The following is a 22,272-nucleotide window of genomic DNA, read 5'->3' as shown; positions in this document are numbered from 1 at the left end:
AGGTTCACTCGGTTGATTCCTGAGAAGAAGGGGTTGACTTATGAAGAAAGATTGAGCTGGTTGGGCCAATAATCATTGGAGTTTAGAAGAATGAAAGGTGATCTTATTGAAACATATAAGATATTGAGGGGGCTCGACAAGGTAGATGCAGAGAAGATGTTTCCCCTCATGGGGTAATCTAAAACTAGAGGGCACAATTGCAGAATAAGGGGCCGCCCATTTAGAACTGAGATGAGGAGGAATTTTTTCTCTCAGAGGGTCGTAAATCTGTGGAATTCTCTGCTCCAGAGAGCTGTGGAGGCTGGGTCCTTGAATATATTTAAGGTGGCAATAGACAGATTTTTGAGCGATAACGGAGTGAAGGGTTATGGGGAGCGGGCAGGGAAGTGGAACTGAGCCAAAGATCAGATCAGCCATGATCTTATTAAATGGCGGAGCAGGCTCGAAGTGCCAAATGGCCTACTCCTGCTCCTATTTCTTATGTTCTTACATAGTTTTAAAAGGTCCCCTCCGAGATATCTCTTTTCAAAGCTGAAGAGCACTAGCGTATCAAATCATTCCTCATAGCTCATCCCTATAATCTAATTTCTCTCCTCAGTATCAGCTTTAGGGTCTGGCTAGTCTCCTTGTATCTCAACGACCAGAACTGCCTAAGTATGGCCTGATCAAATCAATATACAAGTTTGGTATGATTTCTGAGGATTCGAATTCAACTGATTTGCCAGTATCCTGATTATTTTGTTTGCTGTCTCCTCACATTATTTAGACCTGGCGAGTGATGAGTAGACTAACACCATTGGTCTCTATTAACTGTTACCATGGCAAGTTCCACCCCACCCCTGGATTATTGGTACATTCAATTTTTACCTCCAAATTATAGTACAGATACCACATTTATCCATATTGATCATCTCAGGGGATATATCCCTAAGGAGTTGAGAGGCTTTTGTTCTGAGGTGAGATTAGAGAAACTGAAGTTTTTTTCATTAGAAAATGTGAAGTAGGAAGAGATCTGATAGTGGTAAACAAAATTATGAGGGGAAAAATGATTTCCACTAGTCAGATTTGTTAACTAGAGAGCATAAATTTAAGATCACCAAAAGGACAAAGAGGTTAGGAGGAGCTTTTCATACAAAAGGACATGGAATGCTCTACCAGAAGCAGTGGTGGCAGCAGAATCCATAAGAGCTTTTAGGAGGGAAGTAAATAAATAGTTAAAAAAAATAAATGTTTAAAAGAGAATGGGGAAAGAGACTCAGGCTAGAAATTCATTAGTATTGTGTCCATTTACCACCCATTTTACCACCCATTTAACGCTGAGAAGCACTTTACCACCCAAATGAGTGTAAAAATGGAAATTACCGCCCAATTTACCACTCATATACTGCCGGCACTAAATTAGGCAGTCAATAACTGCCGGTGGTAAGTGAAACCACCCACGCATTTTTTTTCTTAAAATATTATGTCATTTCTCGTGCATTGCCCAAAATAATGCTAAAAGTGGTAATTACCGCCCAAATTACTGTCCGATGCTAAATTCGGCAATTCGCCCAAATACCGTCAAATTACTACCGGCCTAAAAAAACGCACAGAAAAAGCTGACCTTAACGTAGCAGAATGGGCGCCATGTTTTAAATCAGATGAACTTAAAGAAAAGGCTGCTTCAAGTTGCTGGGAGTAATAAAGTAATTTGTGAGTGGATTTTAAGGGTGTTTGAAAATCTTACACATTATCTGAGCACATTGTGGTCAATTTAGAATATATTTGTGGTTGTTTAAGGACAATTGAAGAATTTTGAAGTCAGTTTAGGACATTTAAAGGAATGGGGTCTGTAATTTCTCAGCCAATATTGCTGACTATTCACATGCTGCAGAATAGAGATGGAAGAAGGTTCATTGAAGAACATTATGCGCCCAATTAAAGAGGTGGCAGACTGCTGAGGAGGAGGAGGATGCCTTACCCCCAACGCATTTACAGGGAGCAGCAATCATACCTGCACCTGTCCGATACAACGTGCGTCAAAGGGCTTCCGAAAAGAGGTCATCAGTGAGATATACCAGCTGCTTAAGAGAGACGTGCAGCCTACCAGCACCATCAGGACTGCACTGCCCGTTGAGATTAAGGTGACTGCGGCACTTTCCTTCTATGCATTGGGCTCCTTTCAGGCATCAGCTGGCGACATTTGCTACATCTCTCAGCACGCCATACATTGCTGCATTTGGCAGGTGACAGAAGTGCTTTGTGCATGAAGGTTTGACTTTATAAACTTCCCAATGACCAGGGAGGCACAGAGTGAGAGAGTTTTGGGTTTTTTGAGAATAGCAAACTTCCCCAAGGTCCAAGGCGTAATAGACTGTATCCACATCGCAATGCGAGCACCTTTAGAGGAGGCAGAGGTATACCAGAACTGAAAGAGATTCCACTCGTTGAACGTGCAGCTCATTGTTGACCAAATAATCATGGCAATAAATGCCAATTTTCCAGGGAGCATTCATGATGCACACATCTTGGATGAGAGCACTGTCTCCGACCTCTTTAAGAGTCAGCCACAAGTTCAATGCTGGACGCTGGGTGACAAAGGATAAGACCTCGCCATCTGGCTCTTGACTCCCCTCCGTAAGCCCCAGACAGATGCTGAGCATCACTACAATCAAAGCCATATAGCCACACGCAATATAGTCGGAACGACAATGGGAGTGCTGAAGCAGCGCTTTAGATGTCTGCACCACTCTGGAGGCAGCTTTAAATACCACCCTGAGCAGGTCAGAGTTCATTGTGGTGTGCTGCATGTTGCACAACTTAACTATCAAGAGGGGACAGGAATTGCCAGATGGGACTACTGGTCCACCTCAGGAGAGAGAGGAGGCAGAAGAGGAACGGAGGAGGAGGAAGAGGAGGATGAGGGCCGCGGGGAGGATAAGCAGCCTGGCAATGAAACCATGCCACCTCCACACACCACAGGAGCAGCCCCAGGGGGTAGTTATGCAACTGTAAAACTGGAGTATTGTGTACAGTTTTGGTCTCCTAACCTGAGGAAGGACATTCTTGCTATTGAGGGAGTGCAGCGAAGGTTCACCAGACTGATTCCCGGGATGGCGGGACTGACCTATCAAGAAAGACTGGATCAACTGGGCTTGTATTCACTGGAGTTCAGAAGAATGAGAGGGGACCTCATAGAAACATATAAAATTCTGACGGGGTTAGACAGGTTAGATGCAGGAAGAATGTTCCCAATGTTGGGGAAGTCCAGAACCAGGGGTCACAGTCTAAGGATAAGGGGTAAGCCATTTAGGACCGAGATGCGGAGGAACTTCTTCACCCAGAGAGTGGTGAACCTGTGGAATTCTCTACCACAGAAAGTTGTTGAGGCCAATTCACTAAATATATTCAAAAAGGAGTTAGATGAGGTCCTTACTGCTAGGGGGATCAAGGGGTATGGCGAGAAAGCAGGAATGGGGTACTGAAGTTGAATGTTCAGCCATGAACTCATTGAATGGCGGTGCAGGCTAGAAGGGCCGAATGGCCTACTCCTGCACCTATTTTCTATGTTTCTATGTTTCTATGTTACATCAGCAGCTCATAAATGAACGCTTTGCTTGATTGGTGTTAGTTACGTTTCATCCTTGCCTGGCCATTGTTTGCAACTATTGTATGGATTGTTAGCCTTCAGTTTGTAAAAGTGAGTGAGACAACGCACAAGAATTGTCAAGTGTAATAACATTCTTTATAATTTAAGAAAATTACAAAACCTTATTTTGAAATAAATAATTAAATAATTCTTGTTAAAGGAAAAATGTAACATAATTTTTTAAAAAAACAACCAATTAGCAGCAACAAACATTGAAAACATTAAACATTAAAAACTAGAAACACCCCCAACCCCCCCCCCCACCTCCCCCCCAACAGTCAACAATTTTAGAATAACAATCCAAATAACAATAACACCCACAACCCCACCCGGCAAAAATTCTACCTGCGGCCACCGTACGCTCTGCCTTTACCCCCCTGACCTTTACACATCCTTTCCCACTCCCACTATCCCTGGCCCTATCCGTGTTGACACCAAGACATCGTGCAGCAAGGCACCTCAAGCGCTGCTGCTGTGGCGGGCGGGGTGACAGTGGCAGCATCATTTGTGGAGATTCTGGACAAGAATCGGTTTCCGAAGACCCGTCTTCAGAGTCAGAAGCAATTATTTCCTCCTGACTCTCAGGTGCTGCCGGCATAGGTGGCATGGCACCTTGGGGTGCAGTGCCATATACCGATTCCATCGTTCACCGCATGGCATCGACGGAATCGGCGCTACGCCGCATCACCGCAATCAGCTGCGCCATGTCCTCCGAATTACATGCTGATAGCGTGGCGATGTTACCGGTTAACCCACCAATAGCCTGGAGGAGCTGTCGCCCAACGTCGATGCTCGCCCTAGACAGTCCCACCATGTCCAGGTCGACATCTGCCTGTCATCGAGCATGCCGGCCCCGCTGAATCAACCTCCGCGGATTCGGTGTAGGTGCTGGAACACTCGGTGTGCCCTGCTGCACGCTGCTTGGTCCCGCTACTTCCTCGGAACCGAATCCAGGAAAGTTGGATTCGGCTGAGGAAGAGGTGGCCGCAGGTAGAATGGACCCTTGAGGCTCCGACTCCCCCTCTTCCACATGTTGTGCGCTTGAACTGGCTTGAGGGTCGTCAACACGATCCTCCTCCTCCGTGGTCTCCCCTCCAGTGATGAGTTCCACTTGCAGCAGCAAGGGTGAAGCTCCAGGAAGCTCATCAGGTCTCCGATGCGCCTGGGTAACTAGAAACATAATATGAGAGGTTAGTAGAAAGGAAGGAGAGGATCAAGGTGACATGAGAATGCTTACGTTGCACAGGCATATGTAAAGGAGCAACATTACCGCATTAGACATCACCGAGAGACGTTACATTTAATGAACATGAACAGAATGTATAGAAACTGCATGGCATTATAGTAAGATTTCATAATCCCAGCATTACATTGCATTACATTTCATCATTCATACATTATACTCACATAATATTAAATTGCACAACCGCTGCACGGCCCGGGGATTATACATGACTTACCTGCCACTACAACTGGATCTGCACCACCACGGGTGGCCAAGCGATTATGTGCCCCTACGAGGGCTGCAGTTCACTCCTCAAGGTCCATCAGTTCTGCCAACTCTGTGGGCCCTCCTCCCGTGCGCCGACGCCCGTCGCAATTGGAAGATATCTTCTTCTGCAAAGATGCCAAGAGCATGGTACAAGCTAATTGCCCAGGTACTAGTATGGAACACACAGATAGACGTCCACAATTAGTCATCCCCACTGCTTTTCATCAATGTCCCATTAATGTTACATGTTATATGTTATATGTTAATACCGTTCGGATGCAATTGATGCATGATGAACACATCTAAGTACAGAAAAGCAATGGATAGGAAAGAATGTGTGACACCAAGTTTACCCAGCTTACCAAGCTTATTACAATGTGGCAGATTTACATTTTAAATAATGAGTCAGTGCATGATTAAAGTTATTAAAGTTATTACTTACCCTCGCATATGCAACGAGGTTGTTCCAGCATTTGCGGCACTGGCTTGGCTCCCAAAAGTCATGGACGGCTGACAACACCACCTCCGCAATCACTGTCCATAGACGTTGCGAGACTCTGGGGGGCGGTTTCCCACACCCACCCCGGGTCAATTGGGTCCAACGCATCTCCACCTCATAGACCAAGGCAGTTTGCACCTCGTCTGAAAAGCATTTGGCCCTCTTCCTCCCTCCTACCTCACCTACCTCAGCTACCTCAGCCATGTCCTGCATTTCCTCAACTTCAATATCCATTGAGACTATAATTCAAATTCGAAATACACTTGCAAACATCAAAAATCCTACTCAGGCTAGCTCCTCTTGCTCTCTCTGTCTCTCTCTCTCCCTCCCTTCCTCTTCTGCGCATGCGCAGGTGGCCCCTGACCCCTGAATCACGGGAAAAAGTTAAGTAAAGAAAAAAGAAAATCGCGCATGCGCAGAACAGCCATTGTTATGGACGCCAGCCTTACACGAGGAAAAAGACCGCTACCGCCCACTCGCTAACACTACCGCCACTGCGCCCAAAAAAGGCTGAAACTAGCGGTTTTGTATATGGGCAGTATTCCGGCGGTTCTTAAAAGTTGAACATTGACTACCGACAGAAATACCGCCCAGATATGGGCGGTCGGGATAAAAGTGGAACTTCTAACCATGTTCAGCCATTAACTCATTGAATGGCGGTGCAGGCTCGAAGGGCCGAATGGCCTACTCCTGCACCTATTTTCTATTTTTCTATGTTTCTAACCCTGTGAACATCTCTTCCGGAGAGCCAGCACAGGTACAATGGGTCGAATGGCCTCCTTCTGTGCTGTAAAATCTGATGATTCTAGCTGTGTATTATATCAAGCTCTCTTTGACAAATCTTGGTGCCTCCCCAGAGTTAACAATCCCGCCACCCCCCCCCAACCACCGCCCCTACTTTGGCGCTATCTATGAATTGATATACAGAAGCAGCATCCAAAATCCAGAGTTCTGGAATCCGGAATGTTTGAGAACCCGGGACAATTCGTGGCAGGGTCGTCCGGAATCCGTAAAATGTTCCGGAATCCGGACCGGGCGACCCTGCCCGACCTCGGGGCCTCGCCGTCACTTGCCTCGCGCCCTTACCTCGGGGCCTCCTTGCCGGCCTGCACGAACACCTCCTCGGCGGGGCCGGCCCGCGCAAACTCCTCCTCGACGGTGCCCCGCCCAACGATGACATCCTTGGCGGGGCCCGCTGGCCCGACAACCTCCTTGGCAAGGCCCCGCCCAAACACCACCTCTGCGGGGCCCAGACCGCCCAACAGCCTCCTCGGGCCCAGCCCGACAGCCTCCTCAGCGGGGCCCCGCCCGACAGCCTCCTCAGTGGGATCCCACCTGACGCAAACACCTCCTCGACGGGCCCCGGACAGCCCGGACGGCCCAAACATCAGAAAGATGTTCCAAAATCCGGAATAACACGAAAACCGGATCGGCCTTCGTACTGAGGTTGCCGGATTCAGGACACTCAACCTGTACTGCATTGAGATTCAGGTCATTATGTACATCAGCCTCTGCGGCATCCCATTTGAGTCAACTTTCCCTTATAGCTACCTTCTGCTTTCTTTCCTTGAGCTATGTCCATGTTTTATTTTAGGATGCACTGAATTTTCAAGGAATTGTGACTATAAGATCATCAGAGCACTGTCTCATTATCAAAAAAAGTAAGTATAATGGTAGAAAATCAGATACAAAATTTGTCACCAAATGACTGTGGTTTAAATTTATGATGATGGGAAGACAATTAAAGTGTCCTGGTTGCCATTTTATCAGGTTACAGCCAGTTCTGAAAAGAAGCAAGATTTTCTGGTCGGAAATCGTTATGACGATTTGGTTGCTCAATAACTGTCGACCACTGCAATGGAAGTAAATTACTTAAATAGACAATTTTCTGATATTGAGCTAAAAATATGATGATCTCTTTATATTTTCAGGTCTTACTCATATTGTTTCTTGACTGACTGTACAGAAGTGAACAGATAGATGTGAAAGCATGAACACTGCAAACAAATCTTTCCATTCAGTTTCTTTTTATTACAAAGATATGTAAAACCAGTCATCAGTGATACCAGGACGTCTATGAAAATGACTGGTCAAGGTGTCAGGAGAATTTCCACCAAGATTTTCAGTAGAAGTGTTTTTTAGTTGATTTCTAAACAGTTCAAATTATCCAACCTATTCCACACAGTATCAAAAATCTGTAGCTCCGTCAATTATTAGCACCACGGATTTGATCAGCTTTTGAGTTACCACAATTCTCTGTCATGCTTTTAACCTTCTTCCAAAGCACAGTTTAAGCATCTTGGAATTGTCTACCCCAGATGGCTGTGGATGCTCAGTCGTTGAGTATATTCAAGACTGAGATCGATAGATATTTGGATACTAAGGGAATCAAGGGATATGGGGATAGTGTGGGAAGGTGGAGTTATATTCAAAGATCAGCCATGATATTGAATGGTGGAGCAGGCTCAACGAGACAATTACCTACTCCTGCTGCTAGTTCTTATGTTCTGATGTGCTGAAAATCTCAGGGGGGCTGCATCCCAGCATAAGTGCTGATGTGCCTGTTTGTGTCCTCTGGTGCTGACTCCACCAATGCTAGCCAGGTCAGGAGCGGGTCCTTTATTTACACAACTCCTGGCAGGTGGCCATTTCACTAAGAGTGACAAATCCTGTACCTGCCTGCCCCAGCAGCCCAGGAATCCTGGCCGATGTCTGACTGCATCAGTGGGCAGTGCCAGGCTCTACCTCACCCCCTCAGCAAAGAGAGAATTCTAATTGCCCATAAATCCCCTCTGGAAGGTACAGCAGTACTGCAGCAGAAGGGCTGTAGATGTTTGGGCCCACTTAGACAAGGTTTAAAAATGCCATATTTTGACGCCAATTAGGGACGAAACTCCTTAAGCGAGGGAGGAAAGTTTGGTCTCTTTATGATCAGGTTGACTCCAAGATGATAGAAGATTGGAACCAAGTCAACCTTCTGTGGCAGACTCGATGATCCAATATCAAGATAGGTCTGCTGTTCGCCAGAGCACTGTTGTTGATTGACCAGCTAGCTCATTAATGGGACTATCACTGGAGGGTGCAGTCCTTTCCATTGGGTCCAGATAACCCTGCAAGTCAGTGCTCTAACGAATAAGGTGGTCTTAGCTGAACAAGCAATGGGAAGCTCATTGGTGCTGCATGCTGGTAAGTTGCATTGCTTTAGGTAGGGAGACAGCATTACCCCAGAACACATTTGGCATCTCTGTACTTCACCTTCCTCCAAACTGTGCACATATCCCTATGGGGAGAGAGTGTGCACTCCAGATCAAACAAGCAGAACCTCTACCTGTGCAGATTTCATAACATCTTAATTTGGAGACTCTTCAGTATGGTGATGGACTATATCATGTGCCAGACACCTAGATAACCCAACAAATGAAATGTGAACAAAAACTTGTCTTATCCAAGAAAAGCAGGCATAATACACAGAAGTGATCAATACAACCTTTCTATTCCAAATGTAGAGAAGTGTGATAAGTAAAGCAATATCTGAAATGAAAACTGAATTAGTATTAAATTATGTTGCATTCATTATAATTTTTAACTGTAAAAAATTAATATCTGGAATCTAATTTTGCACAACAGTTGCTAAAGTGCTAAGGTACTAAAATATAAATCATTGAAATGTTATGTTCGAAATTGTCACCAACATATGTAACTGTAAAGTATTCATTTTAATGATGATATTAAAGTCAGATTTTAGTAGAACAAATTATACTGTGTTCACTTGCAGACTTTGGACATCAATATCTGAGGAACTTCAAAAATACATCCTTAATGGCGACCCTTAAGATGGAATCACACATCAGCTACAAGATTAGCAGACAATGCCATGCATTCAGGGAAGCCTCAAGGTGACTCTATTGAGGGTTGAATGGTTATAGGAGGGAGAAAGACTTTTCGAATCTCATGCTACCACGCTCTTTATTTTGATTACATTGCTTGCTGAGTTATTTCCCTTTCAGTACTTTTTTCTAATATCTGTTTAAACTTTATTTTTTAGTTATTTAAATTGACCTGATCCTTCCAGTCTGATGTATTTTGAAATGATATTCTGAACAGGCATTATCCTATTCTTTCTCTTTTCGAAGCTTTTCGAGCGACTGTACTTTGCCAGCAATTTCTGCTTTATTTTCAGGCTTGATCTTCAGACTCTCTCCTTTTCTTGAATTATCCCTGAGACTCTCACTTTTGTTTCTTTTATATCTTTAATTTCTTTGCTGCTTCTTTCTACTACCTGGCTAGGATAAACTTTTACATCTAACAATTATTTCAGCAATTCTACTTCTCTGTCTGTCTGTTTTGTTCTCCCCTTCCCTTTTTCTATGCTTGTTCATCTGTTATTTTTTAGTTCGGAAGAAGGGACCTGCCTGAAATGTCAACTTATCTGTTCTCGCCACAGAAGCTGACTGACCTGTTGCGTATTTCCAGCTTTTTCTGTTTTTATTTCTGAATTTATCTTATATATACCATTTAATATTTTATATACCTCGATGAAATCCCCTCTTAATCTCCTTTCAGAACAGTACAGCATGACCCTCTTTAATGACCGAGCTGGCCGAGTCCTGAAGGATATAGCTGCCAGGCTGGGCCTGCAGCAGGTGGTGAGAGAACCAACACGAGGGAAAAACCTACTTGACCTCGTCCTCACCAATCTACCTGTCACAGATGCATTTGTCCATGACCACATTGGTTGCAGAGATCACTGCACAGTCTTGTAGACGAAGTCTCGTATTCACACTGACGATACCTTCCATCATGTTGGGTGGCACTACCAACATGCTAAATGGGATAGATTCAAAACAGATCTAGCAGCTTAAAAATTGGCATCCATAAGGCACTGTGGGCCACCAGCAGCAACAGAATTGTATTCCACCACAATCTGTAACTTCATGGCCCGGCATATCCCTCACTCTACCATTGCCATCAAGCCAGGGAACCAACCTTGGTTCAATGAGGAGTGCAGAAGAGCATGTTAGGAGCAGCGCCAGGTGTACCTAAAAATGAGGTACCAACCTGGGGAAGCTGCAACATGCTAAACAGTGGAAGCAGCATGCTATCAACAGAGCAGTGTGATCCCACAATCAACGGATCAGATCTAAGCTCTGCAACCTGCCACACCCAGTCGTGAATGGTGGTGGACAATTCTACAACTAATGGCAGGAGGAGGCTCCATGTATAGCCACATCCTCAATAATGGCGGAGTCCAGCACCAAAGTGCAAAAGACAAGGCTGAAGCATTTGTAACCATCTTCAGCCAGAAGTGTCGAGTGGATGGTCCGTATGGGCCTTCTCCTGAGATCCCCACCATCACAGAAGCCAGTCTTCAGCCAATTCAATTCATTCGACGTGATATCAAGAAATGGCTGAGCGCACTGGATACAGTAAAGTATATGGGCCCTGACAACATCCCGGCTGTCGTGCTGAAGATTTGTGCTCCAGAACTAGCTGCGCCTCTAGCCAAGCTGTTGCAGTACAGCGACAATACTGGCATCTACCCGATAATGTGGAAAACTGCCCAGGTATGTCCTGTCCACAAAAATCAGGACAAATCCAATCCGACCAATTACCGCCCCCATCAGTCTACTCTCAATCATCAGCAAAGTGATGGAAGATGTCGTCGACAATGTTATCAAGCAGTATTTACTCACCACTTACCTGCTCACCGATGTTCAGATTGGGTTCAGCCAGGATCACTTGGCTCCAGGCCTCAGTTCAGCCTTGGTCCAAACATGGACAAAAGAACTGAATTCCAGAGGTGAGGTGAGAGTGACTGCTCATGATATCACGGCAGCATTTGATCAAGTGTGGCATCAAGGAGCGCTAGTAAAACTGAAGTCAATGGGAATCAGGGAGAAAATGCTCCACTGGCTGGAGTCATACCAAGCACAAAGGAAGATGCTTGTGGGTGTTGGAGGTCACTCATCCCAGCCCCAGGACATTGCTGCAGGAGTTTCTCAGAGCAGTGTCCAACTCCCAACTATCTTCAGCTGCTTCATCAATGACCTTCCCTCCATCATAAGGTCACAAGTGGGGATGTTCGTTGATGACTGTACAGTGTTCAGTTCCATTCGCAACTCCTCAGATAATGAAGCAGTCCATGCCTGCATGCAGCATGACCCGGACAACATTTAGGCTTGGGCTGATAAGTGGCAAGTAACATTCGCACCACACAAGTGCTAGGTAATGACTATCTCCAACAAGCTAGAGTCTAATCACCTCTCCTTGATATTCAACAGCATTACCATCACCAAATACCCCACCATTAACATCTTGGGAGTCACCATTGACCAGAAGCTTAACTGGACCAGCCACGTAATTACTGTGGCAACAAGAGCAGGTCAGAGGCTGGGTATTCTGCAGCGAGTGTCTCACCTCCTGACTCCCCAAAGCCTTTCCACCATCTACAATGTACAAGTCAAGAATGTGATGGAATATTCTCAATTACCTGGATGATGTAGCTCCAACAACACTCAAGAAGCTCGACACCATCCAGGACAAAGCAGCCTACTTGATTGGCACCCCATCCATCACCTTCAACAATCACGCCCTCCATCACCGGCGTACCGTGGCTGCAGTGTGTGCCATCTATAAGATGCACTGCAGCAACTCGCCACGACTTCTTCGGTAGACCTCCCAAACCCGCAACCTCAACCTCTACCACTAGAAGGACACGGGCAGCAGATGCATGGGAGCACCATCACCTGCAGATTCCCCTCCAAGTTACACACCATCCTGACTTGGAAATATATCGCTGTTCTTTCATCATTGCTGGATTAAAGTACTGGAACTCCCTCCCTAACAGCACTGTGGGAGTACCTTCACCACAGGGACTGCAGCAGTTCAAGATGGCGGCTTACCACCATTTTCTCAAGGGCAGTTAGGGAGGGGCAATAAATGCTGGCCTTCCCAGTGACGCCCATATCCCGGAATGAATTTTAAAAAAAATTTGTAGCTCATTATTATATTATTATGAGACAAACTTGTTGCTCTTCTCTATACCCTCCCAATATATAATATAATTTCTGTAGCATGGTTACCAAACGTAAACGCAAATATAAACATCACATTGACTGCTGAGATGGAGGAAACAATTGGTCTCCATATTATTGAAGACACTTTGCAATCCCTATCCATTTCGTTGAACCAATATTGAAGCATGTCTATATGTGGATCCAACCTCTGATATATGAAACTAAGCTTTTTCTCTTGCACACTTTGGGAATGAGCTCGGGAAGTGGAGAGACATCTGCTATGAACGTCACTTGATACGTTCCTCTTATCGGTCATGGTCCTGCCCGGCAATCTTCCATTGAGATTACCTTCCACTTCCCAATCACATTTATTAGAGACTATAGAGGGTAATTTTAACTTATTGTCAATAGTGTAAATGGAAATCAGGAGAAGTGCATAATTGGCAGCCGATCTGATAAGGACCTGTTTACACTATAGACAAAAGTTAAAATGACTCATATCTCTCTACATGAACTTTGTTACACATTTTTAGTTTACTTGCCTTTATAAACAACACCAGGGAACCGAAATTCCCCAGTACCCCGAAATTGCGGTTAACGCCCCTCACACGAAGTGTAACGCAAAGACGCGTGCTCCACTTCCTCTTGCGACGGGTTCGGGGAAGCAACTCGGGCACATTCGCCAGCGCTACATGGCTTTACTACGTAGCGCTGACGCATTTCAATGCTCCTCCCCTTCTATTAAAGGGGAGGGCCGTTGCGCTCTCTGCATGGCCTCTGATGGCCTTCACTGGGCCACCAGGGCGGCATGGTACCGAGACCACAGCCCGGCACACAAACAAATCACGATGGCAGCTCGGACCACGCAACGGAGGAGCAATACAAGTCGACCAGTGAGTCGGCTCCCCATCTGCCCTTTAACATCCGCCCCGTGAGCAGATGTCGGCCCGGTTCGTGACCTGCGAGGCTAGTGCTGACACGGCTCATGGCAGCTTCCCGGGGCGTTGGCCAATTTCCGCCGCAGGGTGGCGAGGGGTCACCGCGCGGTGCCAAGGGGTCGCAACATAGGGCGATAGTGTCATTGCCGGTTGCACGGTGGTCCAGGGCACTACTAATGGGGCGTGGAGCTACCGTATCAGCTAGTAGGAACCAGTAGTGCCCCCACCCCACCCCCACCCAACAGGACAAAAACAGTTTTGTGCCCCATTAACACCCACCGGAGGCGCTAACAGGAGTCGCAAAACAGGGCAATTTCAGCCCCCAATGTTTTCATGCTGGGTGGAGAGCTCCCAATAAGAAACCACAGTGGATTGCTGTAAATGTGAAAGAATTAGCTGAGAAGATAAGAAGAAGGGATTTGCTTGATTGTTACTGGACTATCAGCTCCGCTGGGCAGGCCACATTGTCCACATGCCAGACACGAGACTCCCAAAGCAAGCGTTCTACTCGGAACTCCTTTATGGCAAAGAGCCAAAGGTGGGCAGAGGAACCGTTGCAAGGACTTGCCCTCAAAGCCTCCCTGATAAAGTGCAGCATCCCCACTGCCACCTGGGAGTCCCTGGCCAAAGACCGCCCTAAGTGGAGGAAGTGCATCCGGGAGGGCACTGAACACCTCGAGTCTCATCGCTGAGAGCATGCAGAAATCAAGAGCAGGCACCCTCCCTTTCCCTCAACGAATGTCTGTCCTACCTGTGACAGGGACTGTGATTCTTGTATTGGACTGTTCAGCCACCTAAGGACTCATTTTAAGAGTGGAAGCAAGTCTTCCTCGATTCCGAGGGGCTGCCTATGATGATGATGATGATGACTTGTAAACTGAAGGAATGCAGCACAAAACTCTGTATGAGTTTTCAACCCGAAAATAATGACTGCAATAAATGTATGCAAAAGCAAGTGATTCAGCATATATACTTTGAAGTACCTGCATAAATATTATTACAACACATATCATTTAGCCTGAAATGAGAATAGGTGAGAGACTGTGATATAGAATTATTGGAATATCGGCTTCATAACATAATGGCTCTGAAATTCCGGCCTTGCTGGGTCTGGACAGAATACGTACGGATCCAGCGAGGCCTCGCAAAAGCCAGTTTTTGACGCGCAATGCGCATGCACTGAAACCCGGCTTTTCCAGTCTGTCTTGCTAGATCTTCCGCATCCCTGGGAGAAGGACACCCGTGCAGGCGCGATTGCGCTATTTGTCCAACTTATGCCCAGCGAATGTCCTTCAAACTCTTACACCTGGTGAAAGCAGGCGCATAGCTTACTTTCACTAGCATAAGAGTTTTAAAACATATAAAAATAAAATTTTAATACACATTTTTATAGTAAAAACTCTGTCCACTAAGGTAAGTTTATTTTAAACCCTATTAAAACACATTTAAAAAAAATCCCACAAATGTTTTTTTCTAAAAAATGTAATTAACTTTAATTTCAATTAATTTTAAATATGTGTGGTGTTTTTTTATTTATTATGTTGTGTTTGAATGTTTTAGGGGGATATTCTCATTGATAGTAATGGGAACTAAATCGGAGTTCCCATTACTATCAATGAGAATACTGCACAGTGATTGGTGGTTCAGGCCCACGTGACTCCAGCTTCGCTGTCCGTATCTGGAAGACATGGACTCGCTGCGAATGTGGAAAGAAGGCCCCCGACCGGAATCCAAAACGCCTCCGGGACCACCGGGTACATTCGTAGAGAAATTTCTGTTCGGAAGTGTTTGTCCGAAGGAAGCCTTCGACCGGAATTTTAGGGCCAACGCAACAGTCACCAGAACAAATATATTGGGTGATGTTAGCCCTAGGATCTACAAGTTGGAATATTGTGGCCAACCTTTGTTCTGCTCACATGAAGTTGTTTTCCTTCTGTCCATCAGTAGGTTGCACAGGGAACAAACCTCAATGATGACTTTTAATCACAACCTTTTGGATCTTTCCACATAAGAGCACATTTTGTAATTTTGTAAATCATTTTATGAACATCATTAAAAATTATGTTGAGAATTAGGTTTCAACAATAGGGTGGATTTTTGTGCTCGCTGCCTGGGCATTAATTTGGTGGAGTGGATCACCCTCCTTTTGTAGAACCCACCCGCTTTTAATTCCATTGATTTCAACTGGTTAAAGAATACTCTTCAAGCTCCAGTCTGCCTGCAACCTAGAAGATGCCCTGTTCCTTCGTGTCTACTTTCCCAGTGAGATTCAAGATGTGATGTATGTAATATTGTTCCCCCTAGTGGACTACTGCTGCACCTAGTGGACTGCTGATGTACTGCAACTACTAATGTAAATACAATAAAAGGGTCATGTGGCAAAGTCACATGATGACAGTTTTCTGTTAAGAGCCATCTTGCGAGTGCGTTTGTTAGTGATGTCATAAGAATGTATGACAGTGTAAAGTGTCTATAATGATATCACAACACACTGTGCGTGCACCTTTAGCACAACGGACATTCCACGTTTGCTGCCTAGAACTACCTATCTGAGGAAGCCCAGAAAACCTGTACCTGGTATTCATGCCCTTTTCCTCTTTGTACACAAGAACACACAAGAATACAAGAAATAGGAGCAGGAGGAGGCCATTTGACCCCACTAGCCTGCTCTGCCATTTAATAAGGTCATGGCTGATCTGATCATGGACACAGTTCCACTTCCCTGCTCGCTCCCCATAACCCTCTATTCCCTTATCGCTCAAAAATCTGTCTATCTCCACCTTAAATATATTCAATGACCCAGCCTCCACAGCTCTCTGGGGCAGAGAATTCCATAGATTTACAACTCTCTGAGAGAAGAAATTCCTCCTCATCTCAGTTTTAAATGGGCAGTCCCTTATTCTGAGACCATGCCCCCTAGTTTTTGCTTCCCCTATGAGTGGAAATATACTCTCTGCAGCCAGCTCTCTCATTATCTTAAATGTTTTGATAAGATCACCTCTCATTCTTCTGAACTCCAATGAATATAGACCCAACCTACTTAAACTATCTTCATAGGTCAACCCCCTCATCTCCGGAATCAACCTAGTGAATCTTCTCTGAACAGCCTCCAATGCAAGTATATCCTTCCTTAAATACGGAGACCAAAACTGCATGCAGTATTCTAGGTGTGGCCGCACCAATACCCTGTACAGTTGTAGCAGGACTTCTCTGCTTTTATACTCTATATCCCGCTTGCAGTAAAGGCTAACATTCCATTTGCCTTCCTGATCACTTGCTGTACCTGCATACTAACCTTTTGTGTTTCATGCACAAGGACACCCAGGTCCCTCTGTACTGAAGCACTTTGCAATTTTTCTCCATTTAAATTATAATTTGCTTTTCTATTTTTTCTGTCAAAGTGGATAACCTCACATTTTTCTACATTATACTCCATCTGCCAATTTTTTGCCCACTCACTTAGCCTTTCTATATCCCTTTGCAGATTTTTTGTGTCCTCCTCACAATTTGCTTTCCCACCCATCTTTGTATCATCAGCAAACTTGGCTACATTACACTCAGTCCCTTCATCCAAGTCATTAATATAGATTGTGAATAGTTGAGGACCCAGCACTGATCCCTGCGGTACCCCACTAGTTATTGTTTGCCAACCGGAAAATGGCCCATTTATCCCGACTCTCTGTTTTTTGTTCGTTAGCCAATCCTCTATCCATGCTAATATATTACCCCGAACCACATGAACTTTTATCTTGTGCAGTAACCTTTTATGTGACACCTTATCGAATGCCTTCTGGAAATCCAAATGCACCACATCCACTGGTTCCCCCTTATCCACCCTGCTCGTTCCATCCTCAAAGAACTCCAGCAAATTTGTCAAACATGATTTCCCTTTCATAAAACCATGCAGACTCTGCTTGATTGAATTATGCTTCCTTAATAATGGACTCCAGCATTTTCGCAATGACAGTGCCTGAAAAATAAGTGTCAGGGAGAACAATATTAAGGCAACAAGTTTAAAGTGCAGTCATTTTTCATGCTTGCAAGGGCATTGTACAACACCAAGTCAGCTTTTATCCTATCCTGATAGGTTGGGTTCAGCTGTCCTCCAAACCTAATCATCAGTATCCAGTTATAGCTATGTAATCGTTTTTTGGGATAGTTCAGAAAAAAATATTGTAAAAAAAAATAACTGCAGTTTAATAAGGCAGCATTCAGAAATTCTTGTAAAGATTTCAATGTCCGCAATGATCCCACCAACAAATGTACGTTGGGTCAATCATTGTTGCGAGGCATTCCAAGCTCAACAAAAGAAAACACACATGCATGTTCATGCTATTTGGAAGCACACAGCCGTGGGAAATCAATGAGTGCATATGGTGATTTACCTGGTGCTTTAAGCTGGTTGCAAACAGCATTGATATCATTGATTTTTTTTTCAGGGTCCTTGCTTTGTTTTGTCAAAAACACACAATGATAGGCTTAACCCTTTGAATTCCTGTCCATTGTAGGCAGTTCCAACAGTGTGGCTATCACATAATATCACACCAGAAACTCTGTTTATTCTTATTTAATTCTACTTGGCTGAATTTGGTGATATCCTACCTCGTCAACCTCTTCTCTGGTTCTTATCCTTTGTCTTGCTTCTTAAGCATCTTTTTCTTTTACTTTTCCTGCAACTTCCCAAACCTCATTCTCTATCTCGTCAGCCACTTCCCTGATTAGCTGAACCCTTCCTAGCTTTTTCAAGCTTCCGCTCTCCCCTACCTCTGCCAACCCCAACCCCCATTTTGACATTTGCAATATCTACCATCATCATCATAGGCAGTCCCTCGAAATCGAGGAAGACTTGCTTCCACTCTAAAAGTGAGTTCTTAGGTGACTGTACAGTCCAATGTGGGAATTACAGTCTCTGTCACAGGTGGGACAGACAGTCGTTGAAGGAAAGGGTGGGTGGGGAGTCTGGTTTGCCACACGCTCCTTCCGCTGTCTGCGCTTAGTTTCTGCATGCTCTCGGCAACGAGACTCGAGGTGCTCAGCGCCCTCCCGGATGCTCTTCCTCCACTTTGGGCAGTCTTGGGCCAGGGACTTCCAGATGCCGGTGGGGATGTTACACTTTATCCATCAACTGCTCAGTTTAGGACGATATGATCCCGTGTCAATTAAAAACCGTGCCTGTTTGAAATTTAAAATGTTTTTACTTCCCACGTGACCCAACCTCCACCTGTTTTGGGGGGTTAAAATCACCTTCTGTGATTCTATATGACCAACAAAATGGCAGTCTGGCCATCTGAGAACTATTGAGAAATAGCAACATCAGATCGTGTCAGTCAATAATGGGCCAGCACACATGAATCACGACTGTGAGCTGCAGAGTGTCCAGAATCAATAGGCTGCTAAAATGGAACATTTTGCATATTCACTCACCTGAAGCTGTGGAAAAAAAATCTATTTGCCAATTACTTTGGTTGAATATGAGTTCAGTACATATTCAACTGTATGCGACCATCTAGAAAATTGAGTTGTTAGATCATTTTCATGCCAATTTTGTTCCCCCTTAAACTCAACTTTTCCCAAGTGTGGCGCCCATGGTTCTGCAAAGGACAAAAAGGCAAATGATCAGCAATGCTAAGTAGCCATTTCACATTAAAAAAATAGTTTTTGTTCCATTTTTATCATCTCCATCTTAGCCTTAGACATCATTATTAATATTTGCACCATACATGCATCAGTAAACATTTTTTAACTGCTTGATTATTTAATTTCTGGGCACAGCACCTGCATGGAAATTTTCTAATACCTTTTAACAATTGTCTTTGGATAATCTGTTACAAGTTCTGGTCTCAAAGTAGGCTTTTTATTTAAGAGAGTAAATTTTTAGTCCTTTAGAATTGTTGTAATTGTGTGTATGATTGATCGGATGGGCAGAGATACAGTGATGGAAAGTTACAATCATACAAAATGGCTGGAATTTTGACATTTAGACCCACCTGGGGCAGAGGGGGGGGCGTGAGCCTGGAAGTTTGGGTTTCCCCGTACCGCCACAGTGTGCAATGTCACAGACAGGTTCCCCGCCCAGAAGTCAGCTTGATAGGCTGGCTTCCAGTCAGGTGGGGAGTGCTGGCAAAGAGGCTGCAGCCCCAGGTAGGTACGAGCCCAGACCCCCGAGGGTCCGATCCAGAGATCCTCCGATCCCTGACCCCAGCAGATGTTCAATCCCCAACCCCGAGGGGGGTCCGATCTCTGACTCTGGAGACCGGTCCATCCCTGACCCGGAGGGGGGGAGGTGTCCGATCCCCGACCAGGGAAGAGGGGATTTGTTTGGGGGGTGCTGATAGTGGGGGGAGCTTGGGGGGCCAAGAGAAAGCTCTCCTGCTCCACCTGGCCAACAAGGATTGCTCCCCAAGGTTATCTATTGTGTATGTATAATATAAGTATACTCCCTGTACACTTAATGTACAGTTACATAAGATTACTGAATGTACCTTCACATTGTATATACTATGCTTGTACCACCAGAGGGTGCAACTGGTGGAGACCTAGGGGCCACTTGTACACGACAGGTAACTAGGGATAAAAGTGAGCTCACCATACTGTACCCTCACTCAGTAGCTGTAATAAATGGACTGAGGTCACCACAGTTCAAGTACAATACCTTACCTCGTGGAATCACTACTAGATTGCTTACAGACACAACAACTGGCGACGAGGTTATGAATTTCCATGTGAAAAATGGCTAACCTTGGCATGTTTCAACAATTCGCTGATAGGGAAGATTGGGAGGCCTTTGTGGAAAGGCTCGAACACTTTTTCATTGCAAGTAACCTGGCGGGAGACACACCGGCCTCACTGGCTGATAAGCGCAGAGCTATCTTGCTCAGCAGTTGTGGGTCCATCGTCTATGGCCTCGTCAGGGACTTGCTAGCCCCAGAGAAGGCAGCAACGAAAACATATGCGGAGCTTGTAACGATGATACAGGAACAGCTCAAACCTAAAGAGAGCATCCTCACAGCCAGACACCGGTTCTACGCCCACCGGCAGCCTGAAGGCCAAGAAATCGCAAAATATGCTGCAGACCTCACACGATTGGCTACCATGTGATTTTGGCGACCACCTCACCGAAGCGCTGCGGGATATTTCCGTTATTGGAATCGGCCACGAGTGCCTTCTCTACAGGCTGCTCTCTGCGGACACCATGGTCACGCTGCAGAACGCAATTAATGTGAGCCAGGCATTCATGGTCTCGGCCTGCGATTCCAAGCGGATGACTCACCCTCAGGACTCTAACCCGGCAAGTTACATTAACCGACTTGCGCCTTTCAGAGGCAAGGCTCTGCTAGCAGTCTCTCTCAGGGTAGAGAGAACAGAACCCCGAGACCCGCATCCCTGAGTCCGCCAATGGGGCCAACTGGACAACCCCATGCTGGCGCTGTGGAGGAAATCACAGGGCCCACCAGTGCCGCTACAAAGACTATACTTGCAAAGGCTGTAACACGAAGGGCCACCTCCAGCGAATGTGCAAGTTGTACTCATCGAGTTGATGAAGAGTTGGCCAATCATCTGGACTCCAGCGACGATGAAGAGAGAGTCCATGAGGCAGCTCAGCCCCACGATGAGGTGTACAGAGTGTTTACCTGCTCCACCGAGAGCTCTCCGCTGAAAATGGAAGTCAAAATCAACGATGTTCCAGTCACGATGGAGATGGACACAAGGGCGAGCCAATCACCGATGAATCAGGTGGCCTTTGAGAAACTCTGGGACAATCCAATCGAGCAACCTAAAATGATCCCGATCCAAGTGAAGCTGCTCACCTACACAAACAACACCATCCCAGTCGTTGGCAGCGTGGATGTCCAGGTATCCCATGATGCCATGTGGATCATTGCTGGTGATGGTCCAACGCTGCGAGGAAGAAGATGGATGAAACAAATCCGTTGGAGCTGGGAGAACCTCCAGCCTCCAGCAATCGACGTCCTACGCGGCCCCAAATTTGGATCCAGCACAGCACCTGAGAAACCAACCGCTCAACTCGACTGCATGGAGACGACACAGACCGCTCAACCCAACGGCGAGATGATCCTGCCGAAATGACCAGAACTCACCTCCCAGGCTCCAGTGGCAAGACTCCAGAGGAAGAGAATCAGCGCAAAAGGCAACTTCCCTGCTTCCGTGGCAGAATCTGGGGAAAAAAGGATCACTGCAGCCTACCTCGTGGAGAGAAAGAAGATGGCGCCCGCACCACGACGTGAAGCGCTTGAAGTAAAGATGGCAGTGGCCAGACCACGAGGGGCAGCGTTGAGGGAGCAACACGTGATGCCGAGCAGTGAACCAGATTGGGGTAAAGATTGCAAGGCCCTCTTAAAGGAGACCGGCAACCCATCACAATTAAAGGGACAGTTCCACTCTTTATACAGCGATGCCGTTGATACACATGTAACTGATGTAATTGACAAATGCAAGTATGTAAATGTAACTAACCATGTTAAGTCGGGCGATTGCGGTCGGAACCAATATAATATGACTGTAAATTAAGTAATGATGTGCGATGCCGGGTTCTACATGTACGCCAACAAAAACAAGGGCAACCTCCTGTCGGAAGCACCCAGGCCCAGCGGGCTACCCGATCATGTAGCCTGCGCCTCCGGGACCAATGTGATGCCCCAGGGAGCATGGCCACACACAGAGGGAGCATACCAGCTGCA

Source organism: Pristiophorus japonicus, chromosome 4 (genome assembly GCF_044704955.1).
Source record: "Pristiophorus japonicus isolate sPriJap1 chromosome 4, sPriJap1.hap1, whole genome shotgun sequence".
Lineage (NCBI taxonomy): Eukaryota > Metazoa > Chordata > Chondrichthyes > Pristiophoridae > Pristiophorus > Pristiophorus japonicus.
Note: the sequence above shows the minus strand (reverse complement) of the source record.